The sequence below is a fragment of the Pogona vitticeps genome, chromosome 4 (assembly GCF_051106095.1).
Source record: "Pogona vitticeps strain Pit_001003342236 chromosome 4, PviZW2.1, whole genome shotgun sequence".
NCBI lineage: Eukaryota > Metazoa > Chordata > Lepidosauria > Squamata > Agamidae > Pogona > Pogona vitticeps.
Window position 1 is genome coordinate 215,411,384 of NC_135786.1, and position 21,026 is coordinate 215,432,409.

General features: G+C 38.5%; 1 protein-coding gene across 9 annotated transcripts in view; it reads right to left on the minus strand.

The window, feature by feature from the left end:
• The window catches only part of RNF19A (ring finger protein 19A, RBR E3 ubiquitin protein ligase), a 53,369-nt gene that overhangs the window by 30,037 nt on the left and 2,306 nt on the right, over positions 1-21,026 (minus strand). For 5 of the 9 annotated variants that reach the window (XM_078393617.1, XM_078393616.1, XM_020785396.3 and 2 more), the window contains exon 2: positions 18,299-18,427. The gene's annotated coding sequence lies outside the window, so the exon portion shown is untranslated. Of the gene's footprint in view, positions 1-9,768; positions 14,324-14,344; positions 15,829-18,095; positions 18,124-18,298; positions 18,428-21,026 lie in introns of those variants that run through there. The other 4 variants (XM_078393618.1, XM_072999189.2, XM_078393615.1 and 1 more) reach the window with 3 other exon arrangements.

The window sequence follows — 21,026 nt, forward strand, 5'->3', positions numbered from 1 at the left end:
CCTCTTATTTGAAAACCAACAATATTCTTCATTATAAATCATAAAATCTGGAACAGCTGCAATAAATCTATCACGGCAAGCTATGATAGAATGAACAAAATATAAATACAAACTACACTAACAATCAAGGCATGATAAACAGCAACTGGCATATAAGAAAAACCGTATTGTATTAACTACTAAACCTCAACTAGATCTACCACCTTGACAAGTTGTTATCATAAGCATACTAAATTCCCAGCTATACTGCCCTCCTTTATTAAGATAAATGTACTCAAAGCTTCAGAGGGAAAATACAAGAATGACACAGAAAAAGGTGTAAGCAGGAATGTTCAGAGTGTGAATCTGTCCTCTTTTCCATTTGGAGAAAAGGTAGTAAGTGCTCCACTAAAACCACACTAAGGACACTAATATTCAACAATCTAACCGAGCCTTTGTTTCAAGTGGAGATATTAAAAAACCCTCTTGTAACTAATAATACCTCATATTATCAAGGTTTGCAATCTTGTCAGTTGAAAGCATTAAGAAAAAAATCATGTGGGTACAGAAGTCTTACTTTAAAAATGGAAGTTTTTTTTAAAGTGTGGCCTGAAGTAATTTTCAAAATAATACATTGTGTTTCAGCTAGCAGAGAACAGCATTATTGATAAGATGGCAGAAGTACTTCATTCATTCAATCAACCAATCAATCAAAAACCTTTATTGGCATTAAAACCAGTAACCGTACAATCAAGATTATACTTTCTAATAAGATAAATATGGTCAAGTTACGTAGTCAGCCTAGTTGATTACAATAGCAAGATTGTGTTCCAGTTTTTGTAAAAAAAAGCATAAACAATGATGTAATATAAAAAGAGGAAAAAAATAGTGCCAGTTTAAAATTCCACTTATGCTATGCCTGAATATCTTTTGATGTATTTAAATAGCCATAAAGATGTGAGAATTAGTAAATCTTTAATAGAATTATATATATAACATATATAACATAACATAAGTGTAATATATATTATACAAACAGTTAATATGAGCTGCTACAAATGTGTACAGGTTGCCATTGGCAGAGTTTGACCCCCTCAAGGATTGCCAATGAAAGACAAAATAAATTACATCAGAATTACTGATATCTCTGCTAGAGCTCAGCAGAGTTTATGAACAGCAACCTCAACTATCAGAAGAGCTGAGGATAGGCAAGGTCAATATAAAATTGTTTATATTAAAATAGGGTACACACAGGGATACAAATAGAGGTCTGAAATAAAGAAAATTAGGATGCAGAGAGAAGGCATCCAGGCTTCATTGCACCATCATACATTCACACCACTCTGAATGAAGAATAACCAACAAAACGGACTTTACATAGACTTCAATGACTCAGCTGGGTAAGAATATTTTATATATTTTTTGAGTGAATAACATGATTAGAAGCTAAGAAAAGCCTTTTACTTTACATCATTGTCTTAAGAACTCCTTAAGAACTTCTTAAGAACTCCAATGTATTCTAGAGATGTATTCTCTCCCTTTACAGCCTATAAACAACTATGTTATTAAGAATGTAACTTAAAATGTTCTTTTTGGTACATTGAGATGTTTCTGCAGGACTCCAGGGGAGGCAGTCAAGCACCCTTCTAAGGATCTGACAATAACTTCTGTGAATCCTGGTAAGAAGTTGCATTATTCCAATTAAAGCTGACTCTTTAGTACAGTGGTGCCTCGCTTAACGAGCGCACCGTTTAACGACGAATCCGCATAGCGACACATTTTTTGCTATCGCTAATGCGATCGCATTGTGATGTTTTAATAGGCAAAACATCGCATTGCGGTGATCGGTAAACGTTTCGCTTACCGATCTTCGCATTGCGATGTTTCGGGAACAGCTGATCTGCGATTCCAAAATGGCCACCAGATGCAGAAAATGGCCGCCTGTAGTGTTTTCAGGCCCTGCCCTCGCTTACCGGGCGGTGAAAATGGTGGCCGGATGGAGGATTCCCCGCATAGCGGTGAGTTTTTCCCCAATAGGAACGCATTAAACAGAGTTTAATGCATTCCTATGGGTTCCCCCCCGCATAGCGACGAATCCGGATAGCGATGTTAATCCTGGAACGGATTAACGTCGCTATGCGGGGCACCACTGTAATTGCTTAGTAAACCAAATTTTAACCAACTTGTTTTTTGAACTGCTGCCTCACTTTCAAACGTTCATATCAAAACTCAGAAATCATACCAAGTTTCCCTCTTGATACCATGGGTAAAACAGACCTTACTAGGTATCATAAATATGTCATTCAATATTTAAATGAATTATTACTTTAAAATGTTTTTAGGAACAAAGTATATTCATTCAAAAGAACAAATGATAACTGACAAATTCAAAAAAATAAAAGTAAAATAGATTCAAAAGAAACATTACTCCATATTTGAGCTGGAGTTCTCTGTTCCAGTATTTTTACAAAAATAAAAGCAAAGAACATGAAACATTACATGCATTTAATCAATTTTATTTATTTATTTAAAACATTTTCCTCCAATTTGTTCTATACTGTTTTTATGTCTTGCTTTCAAATTTTATTTTAACCCTCATCCAACAGAAAGGGAAGGAAAAACCTCCTACACTTAGAGAGTAGTGGACTATTTTCTGACACCCATGAGAAGTCTATCATATAAACTGATAAGCCTTATGGCTAGAACTTAATGCACACATTTTGTATTTCCTGAAATTCCTGAGAATTCCCATTTCTCTCCCAACAGGGGTTAATCTACTGACAACCACACGACGTCATATCTAGGCATGCCCTCTCAATGGTGGACAAATGTCTCTCACCAGATTTGAGTCTCCTGCTGATAAAAGTCAATGGCTGTAGACTCCCGCTGTCATCTGCCTGGCACAGCATGGTTCCCAGCGCAGATGATGAATTCACGGTTGAAGTCCAGTGCAACCAGGACAGGTCCTGAAGCCCACTCTTTCTTCAGACGACTGAAGGCTACCTGGCACTCTGACGTCCACTGGATGTCCTCGGCTCACCTCTTTTGGGTGAAGCCTGTTTTCCTTTTGATTAGTGGCTTCATTTCCTCAACTATGGGAAGGTTAGGCAGTTTCTCCCACTCCTCCAGAACAGCTATGGCTGTGTTCTTCTTTAAAATCTTTTTGCACTTGTCTTTACCTTCACTATAAACTCGCTCACAGGTACTCTAGTCACAAAGCTCTTCATATGAGGGGGACTGCTTTCCCAGGTCACCTCAAAATTCACAGGCAATTTTCTTTCAAGTGGAATCAGCATCAGTACCTTTTCCTCAGGACAGAATGTTCTTTCCCAGGCCTCTTTATTATATCTGCTTTTCTTGAGCACCCCCCAAGCTTTGCTATCTCTAAGGACTTTTGCAGACCCACGCGTTGGAAAGGGGTCGAGATCACTGGCAATGGGCATAGTTTAGCCCTAGTCTTGTCACTTCCAGTACCTCGTTTTTGGCAATTCTCACAACTTTGATAATATTGTTTAACTTGCTTCCCCATCCCGGGCCACTAACAGTTCTGTGCCACTCTTCGCTTGGTGCGAGACATGACCATGTGTGCACCAAATACAATATTTTCTCTGCATTTAACAGGGACAATTAGCTGTTTGTGGGGTCCTCCCTCCCCCTATGAGGAGTCATTAAAATCTCTCTAGATAATAAATCTTTTTCTACACAATACCTCTCTGGGTGTTCAGGGGTCAGTGGAATGGGATTCTCCTTAACTTTTATGAAGCAATCATTTAAAGAACTATTTTCTTTCTGTTCCTTAATAAAGGAGGAACCCTTAGGATTTCTCAACAGCACTAAACCAGTTGTCTCACTCATTTCAGGATGTTCCCCTAAAATGGGTCTTTTAACTATAGTTCCAGTGCTTTCCTCAGTGGCTCCTATCTGTCTCCCCTGAGAGCAGGTCACCATCAAAGCACTCTGCACATGCTTAGACAGATCCAAACCAATCAGACAAGGAGCTGGGATTTGGTCTGACACTGCTACTTTCCATATACCAGACCATCCATTGTAATTCACTGATATTTTGGCCATAGGTAACATTACAGAATCAGAACTTATTCCTTTAACAGAGACCTTCTCATATTCTATCATTTCCTCAGGGATTATATGAGGGTTTCACTTTAAAATGTCTTCCTTTACCTTGGGTCTGACTGAAGTAATTTCCACTGGATGGGGATGTTCTCCTACTGTTGTCCCATCCTTTTCTGTCAATTTTTATCTCAGAGAATCAAGGATCTCTGATCTCACTAATAGAATCAGCACATTTTAGGATCCTTATTCTTGACCAGATAATGTAACTCCCCTGGTAAAATTGAATAAAATTGTTCTAGCCCAAACACATTTTCCATTTGGTCTAAGGTAGAGACATGTACATGTTCCAGCCATTTATTGAGATACTGCGGCAAACATGCCCCAAGTTGGGCAAAAGACTCCTCAGGTTTCTTTGAAACTGATCTAAATTTCCTTCTGAGGTGCTCTGAATTAATCCCAAATCGGGAATACACCATCTTTCTATAAGCCTCAAAATCTCTCGCTTGCTCCACAGGCATTTGTGAATAAAGCTGAGATAAAACTCCATTTATTTGTGATCTTAAAATTATCATCCTGTCATCTTTAACCTCAAAGTCCCAACAAGCTCTCTCAAATCAAATCAGGAAAGATTCAGGACAGTCCCCTTTCCAACACTGGGGAAATTTCTTCAGGTCAATTTTTGAGAGATTTCCCACACTAGAAATTATTATTATTATTATTATTATTATTATTATTATTATTATTATTATTATTATTATTATTATTATTATTATTATTATTATTATTATTATTATTATTATTATTATTAGTATTAGTATTAGTATTAGTATTAGTATTAGTATTAGTATTAGTATTATTATTATTATTATTATTATTAGTAGTAGTAGTAGTAGTAGTAGTAGTAGTAGTATTGGCAGTGGTAGTGGTAGTGGTAGTATTGAGCAGCTAATTCACATTTCTTCATCTCAATTTGGAATTGCATTTCTTTTTCTTTCTCTAATTTCTCCCTTTCTCTTTCTTTAATTTTTTCTTTCTAATTCTAGTTCCAATTCTCTTTCCTTTTCTGTAAATTCTAGTTCCCTTTTTCTTTCAAGTTCTCTGTTCTTTTCCAATTCTAATTGGGTTTTCATAGCTAGCTCCTTCTCCTTCAGTTTAAATTCTTGTTCTAGTTTCCATTTTTCAAAATCTTGGGAGCTTTGAATATTTTCTCCCTCTGAGGCAATCAATACAGGTCCCTCAGTTTCTTCATCCCTTTGAAATTGAGGGTTCCCATTTTCCTCAGCACTCTGTGGCTCAACTTGTGCCTCCATAACTGACTTTTTACTTCTTTTGGCCGGCATAAAACAATACAATTTCTTATTAACATGGACTGGTTCTTTTCCCTCACAAAAGCCAAAAGTACAAGCCTTTTTCCTCTCTTTCAGTGGCTTTCCTTGTAACTAGGTTGTGCTTTTCCAAGCAGCTTGCCTTAGCTACTCCCAAGCTTACAACCCTTGCCATAATATTTCCCTGTCTGGACGATTTCTGTCTCCAGACACAAGAACAACTTTCTGCTTAGCTTTCTTTATCACCTCATATCTATCCTGACATAGGCTTCCACTCTATCCACCACTGCTCTTTACCCTCAGAGCTCTAGATTTTGAGCTAGCCACTGGGTCTTGTAAATCCTGAGGTTAAAAAAAAAAACTTTCTCTTGAGTAGCTATTTCCCTCATCTTAAGATTCCCCAGATCTGGGTTCAGAAGCCCCGAAACTAAGTCTTCACCAAGACACTAATGTTAACCACTTCTTACCACATATCCTAACCCCTTCAAGCCAGGAATACCTTTAAACTCAAGCAAATTCAACTTTTCACTGGATTGCTTTGTATCCCAGCGCTGTGCCACCATTGTGTCATGATCCCCATGTGGCCCCTGATTGTTTCACCAAACTAAGAGTTCACGCTACGTATCTTTCAGCTGCCACCAGTTGGTTACCTCAACATTGTTTATTATTAATAACAGAGGTCCAGGCAGTGTGTCATTTTTAAAAGAACCAAATAGAAATTGTTTATTGTTACAGATGATGATAGTGTTCAAACAATGTTGTTAACTCTTAACAAACATCCTCCTTCATCCACTCTCCACCACCACTCTCCCGCCCAAACTCCCAAAACTCAACTCTCTCTAAACTTTCAATCTCCTCAAGTCTCTCTAACTAAAACTCCCCCTCCTGCTGCTGAGTCTCTTATATCTTGTGACTCCGCCCCTACAGCACTCCCACCGGTCTATGCAGATGTGACATTAATATTAATGACCTCGGCAGGCACCACAGTGCTCATAAAACAAAACTGTTAATCCACAGGAAATCAGGCTTCTTTCTTGTCCACCAAATTCCAAACAGAATGTCCAGATACACTATTCAAAGCATTTTTATCATGCTCCATACACTTTCTTATTTATTTCAGATATTTCTCCAGTCCTTGAGAGCAAATGCTGAGAGCACATGTGGAGCTTCAGGGGAAGGGAATTACACTTAAGTATGCCTACTCTATTGAGACATGGATACCACTGGATTTCACCCACTATATTTTGCACAGTGAGAATGTTCTTGATATTTATCATGTAAAAATCTTCTTACTGTTCCCTAAGAATCAAAGGCAGCTAGCAAACCATACATCTGTGTAACGTCTAGAAGATTTAACTTAGATTTAAGAGTGTTTATTTTCTTCATCTATTCATCCCAGGTTCATTCATTATAGCTTTGTTTTAAATGACTAAATGGAAGATCTTTTCAGCAATTCAAGTGAATAATTAATACAGTTAATGAGAAAAGAGTATCTGACGAAAAACACTGAGGATGTCAGATGCAGCAGAGTTGTCTTGCTGGCTATTTAATATATTGTGCAGTATAAGCCACATAAATTGGCTAGTCATTCTAGATCAGTTCATATGGACAGTTTGTGATAATATGACCAATATCATATTAGGTGATTTAGTGCTAATCTATTCTCAAATCACATATGTATTACAAAAGATGCAAGTCTTCTTGCAAAGAGCCCATTTTTATGTTTTTTAATCTCAAAAAAAAAAAAAGTCTGTGGAGGAGGAATTTCTAACAAACAAGACTCATTCCAGCAGTTCCAAGATCTCTAACTTATATTAACGTAATTTAAGTTAATTAGTGAGAGTGAGAGAGTGGAAATGGACTTCCAGACACCTTACATTTTGGCTGGGAGGTGCTAATCAGAGATGTGGAGCAGAAACTAAGTCTTCACCAAGACTCTAACGGGTAACCACTTCTTACCACAGATCCTAACCCATTCAAGCTAGTAATACCTTATACACCTCATATGTCTTATCTGTTGTTGCCTGGGCCGTTGTACTGAAATCAATCATGTCATGGATGAAATACAGGATATGACCTTCTCTAAATTGTTCTTCTAAGGAGACAAGAGCTGACAAACCCTCATGCTTAAATGTCCATAGGGAACCGAAAATTAACCTATGACAACCTCTTCCTGTGCATAATGCATTCACTTTTTGATTGGTCTACACTCTAGACTAGACTTATACATGGTATTTTTGTCATCTATTGCTAATATTCTTCAACAACAAACTGAAGTAAAAAAACGAAACTAAGAATGAGATTACTATTTGTTTCACTTTCCTCAGCAATGTGCCTCACTTCTTGTCTGTTCAGGAAGTTATAAATGTTTGCATTAGATTTGTTAATTATCTAATGCTTGTTGTTACATTAGGTCAAGTCTCATATGTGGCACCATGACAGTGAGAACACTGCAGGAAAAGAAACAGCTGGTAAATGTAAATATTGAAGACAGGCGCATTACAATAATGCAACAAAAATGAAGCAACAACGTATTGGACTATCCTGAAAAAATACAAAACATACAGGAAGCTACTACAAAGAAGTGGAAAAATAACGACTGGGAAAAATCTACTTCAGGAACCCTATGTAAATAAACAAATTAATATCTTAAACAATTAGTATCTCTATTTTTAAAACTCTGTAACTTTAGAGCTATTTAATATTTTAGAAGTTGTTTAATAATAATAATAATAATAATAATAATAATAATAATAATAATAATAATAATAATAATAATAATAATAATAATAATAATAATAATAATAATTTATTGTCATTGTAAGTATATACACAGTATACCCATACAACGAAATTCACAATTTAATACAGTTCTCTCTGAATCTGGCTATTTAACTCATTTGCAAAAAGTGTATCTATATATCCTGTTTGTCGTAAAAGACTTAAGGTGTGTTAACTGTGATTTTAAAAAAAGAGAGAATTATTTTATTTATTATTAAATTTATACCCCGCCCAATTAGACCACATCTACTCTGTGCGGCTTACAATAGAAACAGCATAAAAACAATTAAAAGCAGCAATTTAAAACAACAATAATATCATTCAAGATGGAAAAGTAAAGATCAAAGTGGAAAAGTAAAGAACAAGAAAAAGCAGATGAGACACTTGGTCAAGGTACATTTGCAAGTGGTACACCTCTTCCCACAACCGAAAACCAATACTGAAAGGAACACTACAAACGAATTCAGCCATCATATAGATTACCCTCACATTATTATTTATTACATTCTCTCTTAGAAGAAGAGTATGACAGAGTTCAAACAATGGTTGTTCTAAGGAATGGTCAAACAGAATCTCTGAAGTTGATGCAGATGGATGAATTAATATATAGGGAAATCCTTTACTGAACATTATATTCGGTACACCTGAATCAATATTTTTGAAAGCAACTGTTTAATGTGTTCCTATGGGCTTCAAAACTAACCTTATGCGAAGATCCTCCATAGGGGCGGCCATTTTCGGTGCCTCTAAAGCGAGGACACACAGCGGGCGGCTATTTAAAAAGGTTTGCTTTGCCATGATCGCTTCCTTGCGATCATCGCAAAGCGATTTTCCCCCATAGGGACCATCGCTAAGCGATCGCACTTGCGATGGGCAAAACCCCATTGCTAAGCGATTTTGTCGCTCAATGGAGCAATCACTAAGCGAGGCACCACTGTATTTCTGAGATATTCAGACAACTAAAAGAAAAATTTAACTCATATTTTGCTTTCTTCACCTCTATCCAAAAAAGTAGTAGGAGTAGTAAAACAAGTGTTTACTATTCGATCAGAGTTCTGTTCTCATCCAGTTCATGTTACAGTAAGCCTTCTGGATCCTTACCCTGAAGGATAACATCTAACACAAGAATTACCTTCTGCTTTTAAGAAGCAGTCTGTGTGGCGTTAAGCAAAATGCACAGTCCTGGGGTGCCCCCAGAAGAAAATGGTTAAATATTTCTGTGAACTCTCTAACTAGAAAACCCTGAGAAGGGATGTCTGAATTGATTTGACAGCACACTATTATTATTATTATTTTGATATAAATATGCATGTAGTTAAGAATGTACCAGAGCCTAATACAGTACTGATGCAACAACTGTTATGACTTACATTGCAGAGTACTGTGCTAAAGAAAAAACGTGGAGCAATGACATTAATAGACAAGCAACAGAGAATACGTCTCTTCTCATGTGGTAAAAAGGATACTGCAACACCTGACTGTTGTCCAGAATTGCAATAAGGATTCTAAACATTCCACTAACAGCAGCTTCTTGTAAAAAGGATTTGGAAATCTTTCAGCTCACCAAATACAAAAAAGCACATTAGATTAACAAAAGCACAAAATGGCTAACCTTGTTCCTATTTTGCAAACTCACTTGCTTCTCAATCAATCACAAGTACAAGTACTCAGGACAAAATGTGATAAAGTTGCCTGTGCCCACAGGCTCACATCCATCCTTTAGTGAAACAGAATGTTCAACTAGTTGTACTGAATCAGATTTTTCTCAACTTGAAATGGAACTGAAAAGTAATGCAGAGGATGAGTGAGTAAAAATGAAGGTACTATAGTTATACCTCAGCAAAAGAAACAGTCGATATAAGACATATATGTATCTATATTTATGTATACTAAAAATAGTGTTCTTTGAGGTATAGTAATTTTTTGGTAAACATAAGGGAAGTACACACAATTCTCTTTGCCTTATTAAAAATATTCCAAGAAACTAATTTCCCATAAATCTTTGAATGTGGTTGAATATAAACATTTAAACCAAATACAGTATGCTAAATCAAATAAGCTTGTTTAGCAAACTGTAAAAAAAATTTGGAAAAAAATTTGTTCTGTTGTTTCCAACAGAAACCTACATCAAAGGTGATGTGGTAGATGGGGGTAGACCTTAGATCAGTGTGGCCAACCTTTTGGGGCCCAACTGCCCAAACTGGGGGGGGGGGGACAAACTAGCTAACTGAGGTGGCCACGGAGGAATGGAAGTGGCGGAACTGGAAGTGACAGTGAAAGGGGGAATCCCGGGCACGGAGGTGCCTCCAGACCCCACTCCGGATCCTGGCCCGCCGCCTGTTGAAGCACCAGTACCGTGGCTGCAGCTGCCTCCTAAGGTTTGGCTGCGGGGGGAAGTGATCTGGCAAGTTATGGCTTGCATGACCGCAGAAAGGGCTCTGCGTGCCAGCTGTGGTACGTGTGCCATAGATTTGCCATTGCTGCCTTAGACCTTTCTAAGTTCCCTATATTATTTCAAAAAGACAAAAACATGTGGCTGGAGGGGGACTGTGAAGGGAGAAAAATGGGGCAATATACAAACCCAGCAAAATTATACACTTTAAATAACACATAAAGTCAGAAATCATAGTTCCATAGAGACTATAATTTCAACACCCAGAACAGCTTTTTTTAAAGAGTAGGTGTCATGAAATTAACAAATGCATATAAATGTTTAGTTATTGAACTTTAACTGAAAACCTAGTTTCAGTGTGATTCTAACAGCAAACCAATGTCTAATCTTCTGTTAATACTTCCACAAAATATAGCAGTACATAGATGTTGTTTTTTGTGTCCTGCAGAGCATCTGAGCACAAACAGACATGTCTATTAGTGCACTTCCATGATGTTGTGTTTTTTTTAAATCATTAAGTCGTGTCCGACTCCTCATGACCCCATGGACCAGAGCATGCCAGGCCCTCCTGTCTTCCACTGCCTCCCGGAATTTGGTCAAATTCATGATGGTAGCTTCAATGACACTGTCCAACCATCTCTATCACTTCCATGATAGTTAAGCATTAAAACAAAAGCATGATTCAATGACCAAATGTTATGTTGGCATACTTCCAAAAAATTAATAATAGTTATGCTAACAGAAAAACTATAGCCCAATTCTTTTGTAGCTGATTGCTTAGGCTTATTGTTGTCTTTGTTTCTGTTAAAAGCAAAAGACAAACACTTCAATAATACAGACTACTACCATACTACTTTTATACAACATTCTCTAATCTGTTTGCAGATACCCTGGACTACTAGAAAGCCAAACAAGTGGGTCCTAGAGCAAATCATGCCTCAACTATCACTGAGGCAAAAATGATGAAACTAAGGCTGTCATACTTTGGGCGTATCATGAGAAGGCAAGATTCTCTGGAAAAGACAAAAATGCTGGCAAAAGCTGAAGGCAGCAGGAAAGTAAGAATACAAAATATAAGATGGATTTATTCCCTACAGGAATCACCTTGAATGATTCAAATCTCCATGGCCAGATGAACTGCATCCAAAAGTACTGAAGGAACTGGCTGAGGAATTCTCAGAACCACTATCCATTATTTTCTTAAAATCATGGGAAATGGGTGAGGTGCCAGACAACTGGAGGAGGGCTGATGTTGTCCCTATCTACGAAAAGGAGGAACCTGGGAACTACAGAGCAGTCAGCCTGACATCAATCCCAGGCAAAATTCTGGAACAGATTATAAAGCAGTCACTATGCAAAAATATAGAAAACAAAGAAGTCATAATTAGAAGCCAACACAGATTTTTCAAGAACAAATCCTGCCAGACTAATTTGGTCTCATTTTTTGATTGGGTAACCTCCTTGATAGACAGAGGGAATGCTGTAGACATAGTTTATCTTGACTTCAGCAAAAACCTTTGACAAAGTGCCCCATTATATTCTGATTATCAAGTTAACTAGGTGTGGGCTGGATATAACAACTGTCAGGTGCATACACGGTTCGTTAGAGAATCATGAGTGAAGATTAACGTCAAACTGGGAGGAGGTAACAAGCAGGGTACCCCAAGGTTCAGTCCTGGGCCCAGTGCTAGTCAATATTTTCATTAATGACCTGGATCAAGGGATACAGGGAATGTTAATCAAATTTACAGATACACAAAATTGGGAGGAATAGCTAACACTCTGGAAGGCAGAAACAAAATTCAAAATGATCTAGATAGGCTTGAGCACTAGGATGAAAACAACAGAATGATAACAGAGATAAGTGCAAAGTACTGCACCTAGGGAAAAAAACCAAACACATGTTATAAGATTGGGGGATACCGGGCTCAGCAATACTATGAGTGAGAAGCATCTTGGGAGTCATTGTAGATCACAAGCTGAATATGAGCCAACAGTGTGATGTGGCTACAAAAAAGGCAAATGCTATTTTAGGCTGTATTAACAGAAGTATAGTCTCCAAATCCTGTGAGGTACTAGTTCCCCTCTAATCAGCACTGGTTAGGGCACATCCTGAGTACTGAAGGATGCCAACAAATAGAAACAAGTTCAGAGAAGGGAAACAAGGATGTTCAGGGGGCTAGAAACCAAGCCTTATGAGGAAAGACTAAAAGAACTGGACATGTGTAGCCTTCAGAAAAGAAGAATGAAGGGCGATATGATAGCACTTTTCAGTTACAGTGGTGCCTCGCAAGACAAATGTAATTCGTTCTGCAAGAATCGCTTTCTTGTGAAAAAAAATCATCTTGTGAGGTTCCCTATGGGAATCTCGCAAGATGAATGAAATGTATTCGGCTTGTGAGGCATCAGTCTTGGGGGGGGGACCATCTTGCAAAGCATGGCCATAGAAGAAACTGTCTTGCGAGGCACCATAGCAATAGTAAAAAACAATTGTCTTGCGAGAGTGTTGTCCCGCGAGTCCTTCGTCTTGTGACGCACCACTGTAGTTCAAAGGCTGTCATACAGAGGAGAGGCAGGATCTCTTCTCAATCATCCCTGAGTGCAGGACACGCAACAACAGGCTCAAGTTACAGGAAGCCAGATTTTGAATGAATATCAGGAAAAACGTCCTAATTGTTAAGAGCAGTACAGCAATACGTAGAACTAATTGCCTCAAGGGATAGTGAGTGCTCCAAAACCGAAGGCATTCAAGAGAAATTTAGACAACCACCTGGCAGATATCCTTTGATTTGTATTCCTGCACTGAGTGTGGAGTTGGACTCGATGGCTTTAGAGGCAACTTCCAACTTAATGGTTCTATTTTTCTAGGAAGCGACAGGTCTGAGTTTACAAAAGCTGATCAGGACAGTTGAGGACAGTACATTTTGCAGATTGCTCATTCATGGGGTTGCGGCTTGACAGCACAGAACAACAATTTGTTTAGGTAAGTAGTATGTTTCTGTGGACTTATTTACAGACCATGTTCATCTTATGTTCTTCACAAAGCTCTTTCTATCATCAGCAATTTAAGCAAAAATGTACAGAATTCATTTAATTCTCATCTTTTACACATCTTCATTAAGCACATTAAGTACAAAATTATAATTAAAAGATTATATTGGTTCTTTGACAAGACTACCAACTGTACTTCATCAACCATCTTCCATAGTACAGTATCTGTTCCTATATTTCATGAAACATAAATTATTTTCCTACACCTCAAATAAGTGGAAATATGTGCAGAGTTGTTATTTTCAGAATTAAGGAACACTTATTCCTATAATTTAGTGGGAATTCCCCCCAGGCAGAATTACAGGTCTGGGAGCCCTCATACCAGCAGGAGGCACAGCAGTTCCCTCACCTACATTTCTGTGCCACTTCTTCATATCACTAAAAAAGTGCCCCACTGCATATGTGGGAGTCGCAAAGATTCCTAGCAACTTACAAACGTGCATGGAGGAACACGTTCTGATGTAGCCAAGAACAACCTGTCAGATTACTTTTTTACGTTTCATTCAATATACATTAGTTTTGGAGAAATATCTGCATTTATTGTATAAGTACATATTTGATCTAGTTTAATAATATGAACTGTAATAGCACTGTAAGAGTTAGAAGTTAAAAACAAAGAATAATGCAGAGAAGATGGAGAGAAAGATGTCAGAATCAAGAAAAGATTCAGGGAGATAAAGAAGCTAGAAGAAACAAGGGATAAGGATGCACTTTGAAATACAGTGGTGCCTCGCTTAATGATTACCTTGTTAAACGACGAAATTGCTTGATGATGAGGTTTTTGCGATCGCTTTTGCAATTGCAAAACGATGTTGTAATAGGAAAAATTCGCTTCATGATGATCGGTCCCCTGCTTCGGGAACCAATTTTTTTGCTAGATGACGATTTTCAAACAGCTGGTCGACGGCTCTAAAATGGTCGCCTGCTGTGCAAAATGGCTCCACGCTGTGCTTTAGGACGGATTCCTCGCTATACAGGCACTGGAAAATAGCCGCCCCGTGGAGGATCTTCGCTTTACGAGGAGATATTTAGCCCATTGGAACACATTGAAGGGTTTTCAATGCATTTCAGTGGTTTTTTTTTTTAATTTGCTTGACGATTTCGCTTAACAGCGATTTCACTGGAACGGATTAACGTCGTCAAGCAAGGCACCACTGTATTGTTTTCATGGGTTAAAATCAGGGGTGGCCAACGTGACACAAGTGCTGCCTGTGGGGGCTCCTTTTGCAGCCCACAGATGCCTGGAAGGGGGGGAACCTCCTAATTTCTTTTTTCAATTTCCATGTAGGGAGGCTTGCAAGAATGGGAGATTTGCAATAAAATGGGATGTAGACTACACTAGCCTTTCAAACACCCCAACCCCTTCACTACAATTTCTTCTAAGTATTTTGATTATTTTGTGTCTCCAAGGAATAGTACCTAGAGCAGGGGTCCCCAACCCTCAGTCCGTGACCTGGGCACGAATGGGCCGTGGACACAGATCTCCTGCCCCCCTGTGAGTGCCACTGTGCACATACGCATGAGCGCGCGCCACCCCCTGCAAGCATGCTGCACGCAAGTGGGGGCCCCACGAGCACCACCACACGCATGCATGCACTACCCCCTGCGGGTGTGCTACCCCCTTGCAAGCATGCCATGCCCCCACAACTGGTCCGCAGATGCGAAAAGGTTGGGGACCACTGCTGTAGACTATCCTGACTGAAATGGGGATCGTCAACATTCAGGCTACCCTTTGCTATGGAAAATGTGGCATCCTTTTTCCTGCTAGCAGCACAGGCACAATATTGTACAACAATATCAGGCCATTTCCTTGTGTTTTGAATTGTGGATACAGAAGCACAAAATCCCACATTCATAAAATGGACTTTTATTGAAGAACTGAATGAGTAATATAGACAGTCCAGGTATGGGGAAATCATTTTGGAACTTTGTGCACTTATCCTGCTTTCTAAGGTTTTTACAAAATCAGGTGGCCATCTGTTCAGAGATAACTATGTGTCTTTGAGCTGCAGATAGCCTTAGAATATTAAATAACTACAACCTCTCTTACAACTTCCTTTACAACTGTAAAACTGAATACTTTTTACATGAAAATAGATCAGTTCGATACAGAACACAAAATAATTTTAGCTACTATTAAACTGATAACTCAGTGATTTATAGATCTGGCTGAGACGCCAGAGGTTGGAAGTTTGATTCCCCACTGTGCTTCCAGGGAGAAGAGCCAGTCTGATGAAAAATAAAATAATATGTTTATGTATATAATACAGATAATTCTGTTCGTAAATTGAAACTACATTAGGCTATCATACAAATACTGTAAAGCAGAGTTCCACATCATTAGTTTAAAATGTAGTACCTTGGTTTATACAATTAATGAGTTCTCCGGAATGTTACATAATGCGAAAATTTAATAAACCGAAATGTGCATTGCTATAGGTATGGGGGCGGCACTACAAACCTCCAGGCACAATGCATTCTGGAGTTACATTATTTGCAAACCAAAAAAAGGGGGGAACCATAAGGCATTGTTTTCAACAGATTTCAGTTTGTAAACTGAAAATTACGTTAAACGAGGTGTTCATAAACCAACGTATGCCTGTACATGGCTTCTACTGGTGTGAGCAAATAGTTGAAATAAATTTTCACCTCATCTACATTAACCAGTCTCAAATGTTACTTTCTTCAGTAGACTTATGCAGCTTTTGCTGTGCAATTATATCAAATCTTTCCCCCCCTTTCTCTCCCTCTCCAAGAACCTTCAGGGCATAACTAGTTTATCCTCAAAAATGAACTATTATTGAAGGAATGGAACAGGAGCTTTAGTTTTAAAGCAAGCTTACTTTTTCAATGAGCCTTAATACCCACAGGGCCAACAGCAAGGTGCCCATGATACTGACAGACAGTTTTCAAAAAGAAAGGCTCAAACTCTGAACCCCTGTTAAAAGCCAGGAAGAATTTGTTATAGCAGCTTTTATATTATTGTTGAATAGCCATCCAGAAATGTTTATTAAGGAAACATACAAGAAAGTCAGCAATAGCTAAGCTTTTGCTAGTTCCTTTAGCTAAGAGACCTTTTCCAATCTTCTTGTTGAGCTCCTCCTCAGAGCAATACTTTATATCTAAAGGAAGGACATGATATAGCTATTTTTTAAGACTCTAGTACAGGTGTCCCCAACTCCTGGTCTGCAGCCCACTGCCAGTCAATGGCCTTCGTAGGACCGGGCCACAGAGACAGATCTCCTGTCCCCCGCATGCACTCCCATCGCACGCCCACCAGCATACACAGGTGCACCGCTCACCCACACATGCACACGAGCGCACCCCGCTCACCCGCCAGACCCATCAGTGCATGCTTGCGAGTGCACCCTGCACACCCGCGAGTGCACCCGTGCATGCGCCTGAGTCCACCACACCCACCCGAGTGCGCCACGCCCACCCCCGAGAAGGGTGCCCCTGCCTCCCTACACACGGATCCCACACCCCCAACCAGTCCGCGGTTTGGAAAAGGTTGAGGACCACTGCTCTAGTAGACCATCGCTGATTCACTATATCACTTATTTTAAAAATATTTGAAAATTTCACCTTGTCTGAAGGGCTGGTCATGAAACTGCCTGCAGCCCATCAGTGATGGTTTATTATAGTCTTAATTTTTCCCACTTACCCTGCTCCTCCACCAAGGAGCAGAAGAAGTGTTCAATTTGCTGATATCTTTAAGTGGTTTGATTATTTAACCACTTCATTAAATCAGAAATTTTATCTCCTGTTTTAATATTTAATTCTTTTAAATACTGTAATAATGTATTGTTTTTAGCTTTCAATACCGTTTCTTTTTTAATACTATAAACCAATTCGGATCTTTTTAAAGATAAAGGTAGAACATAAGTATTTTAGATGGATACAGAAAATGACTAGAGCTCCCAATTCACCAGGAATTTCCTCAGCCAGAATTCTGGTAGCTGTAGCCAAGTCATCAAAGTCCTCTGAGCTTCACAGAGTCCTGCCTCTGAAGCATGAATAAAAAGGAAATGGATGGGAGTAGCTAACCTCCATGGGAGCTGCAAGAAATTAGGGGACGAAAACCTTTTTGAGCTACACCTTTTACAGAGCCTAATGAGCAGAGATTCGATCCCCTAATCCTGCACAGTTCCCACTCATTTCCTTCTCCTTAAGGCAAATGGTGGCTCCAGAGGGAGATTTGCCAGGGCTTGCTTTGAGGACTTGCTTTTTTCTTTTTTTTTTTTTTTTTTTTTGGGGGGCTACAGCTAACACAACTCTGGTTGGAAAAATTTCTGGAATTCTGGGAGCTGGATTTTAAAAAAGGAAGAAGTCCAATGCCTAACGAGGAGGCAATCATGAGCTTGGTCACCTGCAAAGAGCACCCTAACAAACTGCAGCAGCAACTTTCTCAGCTGGAGTTCCACATGTGCATAAATATTAAACAGGGCACTTGCTACCGTAAATTAGTATAAAAGCTTCTCAAAATTGTTACTTACTGAAACTGATGGAAAACAGAAGAAAGAGCTGGAAGAAGACCAAACAAGAGGTAGATTTAAAAGCCTGAGTAACATTCATATGTTGGAAGAACCACAACCGTGAAGAATACATGAGAAACTTCAGCTCCTGTATTTTCTATATAGAAAACGATACATGCATTTATGGAAGAATAATTAGTGTAATGAAACCAGAGTCTTAGTACCTTGAAGGAAGTCAAACTCCATGTGCTAGTCAGCAAAGGAACCTCAAAAAGTCATGGTAAAACTTCTAATGCAGTCAGTCATTTGTTGAATTACATCTTTGTCTCATAACATGAAAAATAATCTTGAAGCTGAAATATAGACAAAATAAAAAGTAAAATTAGCTCCATTATGAATAACAAAATTTCCATGAATAACATGAGCAAATATTGTTTGCTTTTCTAAATCAAACCAGTATATTCCAAAGCAATTTGGTTACATATTCTTTTTTGCATTCTATATCTAATGCCTTCCCCAAAGCAATAAAGCAAAGGTTCTGGTCCCAAAATTATAAGGGCAAAACACACAAAGGATCTATGCTCATCTGAGTTATTTCTTTGATAAATGAAAGAATCAATTAATGTTTTAAAATAATTACACTGGGTAAAGTGAGTAGGACCCAAACACTAGGCCTTCTGCTTTTATTGCAAGGACTTTAAAATGCTATTTTAAACACTTATACAAATAAAAGAAATTTAATTTGAATGCATCTCCAAATTACAACAAAGCAATTAGCGAAAACTACCCAGTCTCAGATTCCCAGTGTTGTATAGCAGGTAAGAACTGACAGACTAGGACTCTGGAGAACAGGGTTTGAATCCCCATTTGGCCATGGAAACTCACTGGGGGAGCAAAACTGGTAAAATCACTTCTTAAATATCTCACTTGAAAGCCCTAGAAGGGTCTCTATGTCAGTTCCAACTGGACAGCACAGAACACACACAGAGCCCTAGGGCACTCTCAGAAGGAGAGAATGGTATACCATTTGTGAATACAGTACTGTCTACCTGGAAAACCCTGAAATGCACTGCCGTATGTCAGAATTGACTTGACAGCACATGATTATTACCACCTACTGTTAGCAAACTGAGAGCATCTTCCAAAGGACATCAGCAACCCTCCTGTGAAAACTTTTTGTCAGACACAAAATCTAGAGACTGCTTGTAAGAGTCATCCTCAAACCACCAGCCAATGATCTTGGATCACAAATTTCTGATTCCAAATACTGTACAACACGTGTGACTACAAACCTACATCAAGATTAAGAAATAGTTAAGTTTACCATCTTAACTAAGAAGTTGGAACAACCATTGCCTCTAGACCCTTCACCTCTAAACACATGACGGTCTATCTGTCCTGTCTTCAGTTCAAACAGAGATACCATCACATCTGAACCATTAGAATAGAGCAAAAACTTCCAGATTTAAAGACTGGCTACCTTACACTTAATGGCCTGAACGGAGGAGGCAACACATGAATGGCATCATTCATCTGCCTTGGAATACTCTGTCTTCTAAATTCTATAACTACTGCTTCAGAGATGGCACACTTTTACCAGAACAACTGAGGAAAGTCCAAATACTTCTATAACTGCATTCATGATTTGTTTTCAGGGCTGTTAGTTCACTGCAGCACAATCGATGAAAACTCTTGTGGCATCTTTAAGACTACAGTGGTGCCTCGCATAACGTTTTTAATTGGTTCCAAAAAAAAAACCTTATGCGAAAAAAACTTTATGCGAAACACCATTTCCCATAGAGATGCATTGGAAACCGGTTAATCCGTTCCAATAGGCACGGATTGCCGTCCTTAAGCGAAAAAATCCATAGGAAACATCGTTAAACGATACAATGTATCCTCCATTGGAATGTATTGTAGCTGACTCAATAGGTTTCAATGGCTTTGCGAAGTCAATTTTTGCAAAATTAAGTGTGTCATAAAAGGGTCAAAAATGGTTTTAAGTGCTTGGATTAGCTTCTGCACCCTCTAAAACGGATGCAAAAGTTAATTTGGCTTTGATCTGACTTTTCGTTAATTAATGGTGAATTTTTTTCCCCCAACTTTGGACAGCTGTCAAAATCTGACAGCTCCATTATTTCCTATGGGGGAAGAAAAAATTCACAAAAAATTAATGAAGACTCAGCAACTGTTCTAAATTCTTGGGTTCGTTAGAGGACCCCCTAAGTTGTGTGCAAACCTGATTTGGCTTTGATCTGAACTTTCGTTAATTTTTTGTAAATTGTTTTCTCCCCCATAGGAAAGCATGGAGCTGTCAGATTTTGACAGGTCCATTGGTTCCTATGGGCCAAAAAACAAAAATTCACAAAAAATTAACGAAAAGTCAGATCAAAGCCAAATCAGGTTTGCACATGACTTAAGGGGTCCTCTAACGAATCCAAGCATTTAGAACCGTTTTGGACCCTTCTAAGACACTTTTTAAATTGAAAACAAAAAAAAAAAACGTTAAGCGAAGCAGGGGACCTAAAACCAAAAACGTTAAGCGAAGCATGGTCCCAAAAACGCTATGCGAAAATCGCCCATAGGGAAAAACGTTATACGAAGCACAATCTGCCTCTGAAAAAATAAATGTTAAGCGAAAAAAACGTTAAACGAAGCAAACGTTAAGCGAGGCACCACTGTACTAGGTTACTATCAAGTTTTGTTATAAACTTTTATGGACTATAACCACCAGCTATGATGCTAAAAGTTTATTCTACATAAAATGTGTTAGTCTTATAGGTACCACAAGACTTTTTGTTATATGTGATTTAGCATTCAGTCCTGCAAAAGGGAAAAAGAAATAATAAAACTTGATTCCAGGAGCTGCAATTCCCTCCACAAACACCCACTTTTTGCAACTCTCTTCTCAGTAACTATGACCATATGTTGAAGAGCTGATATAACCTAGCA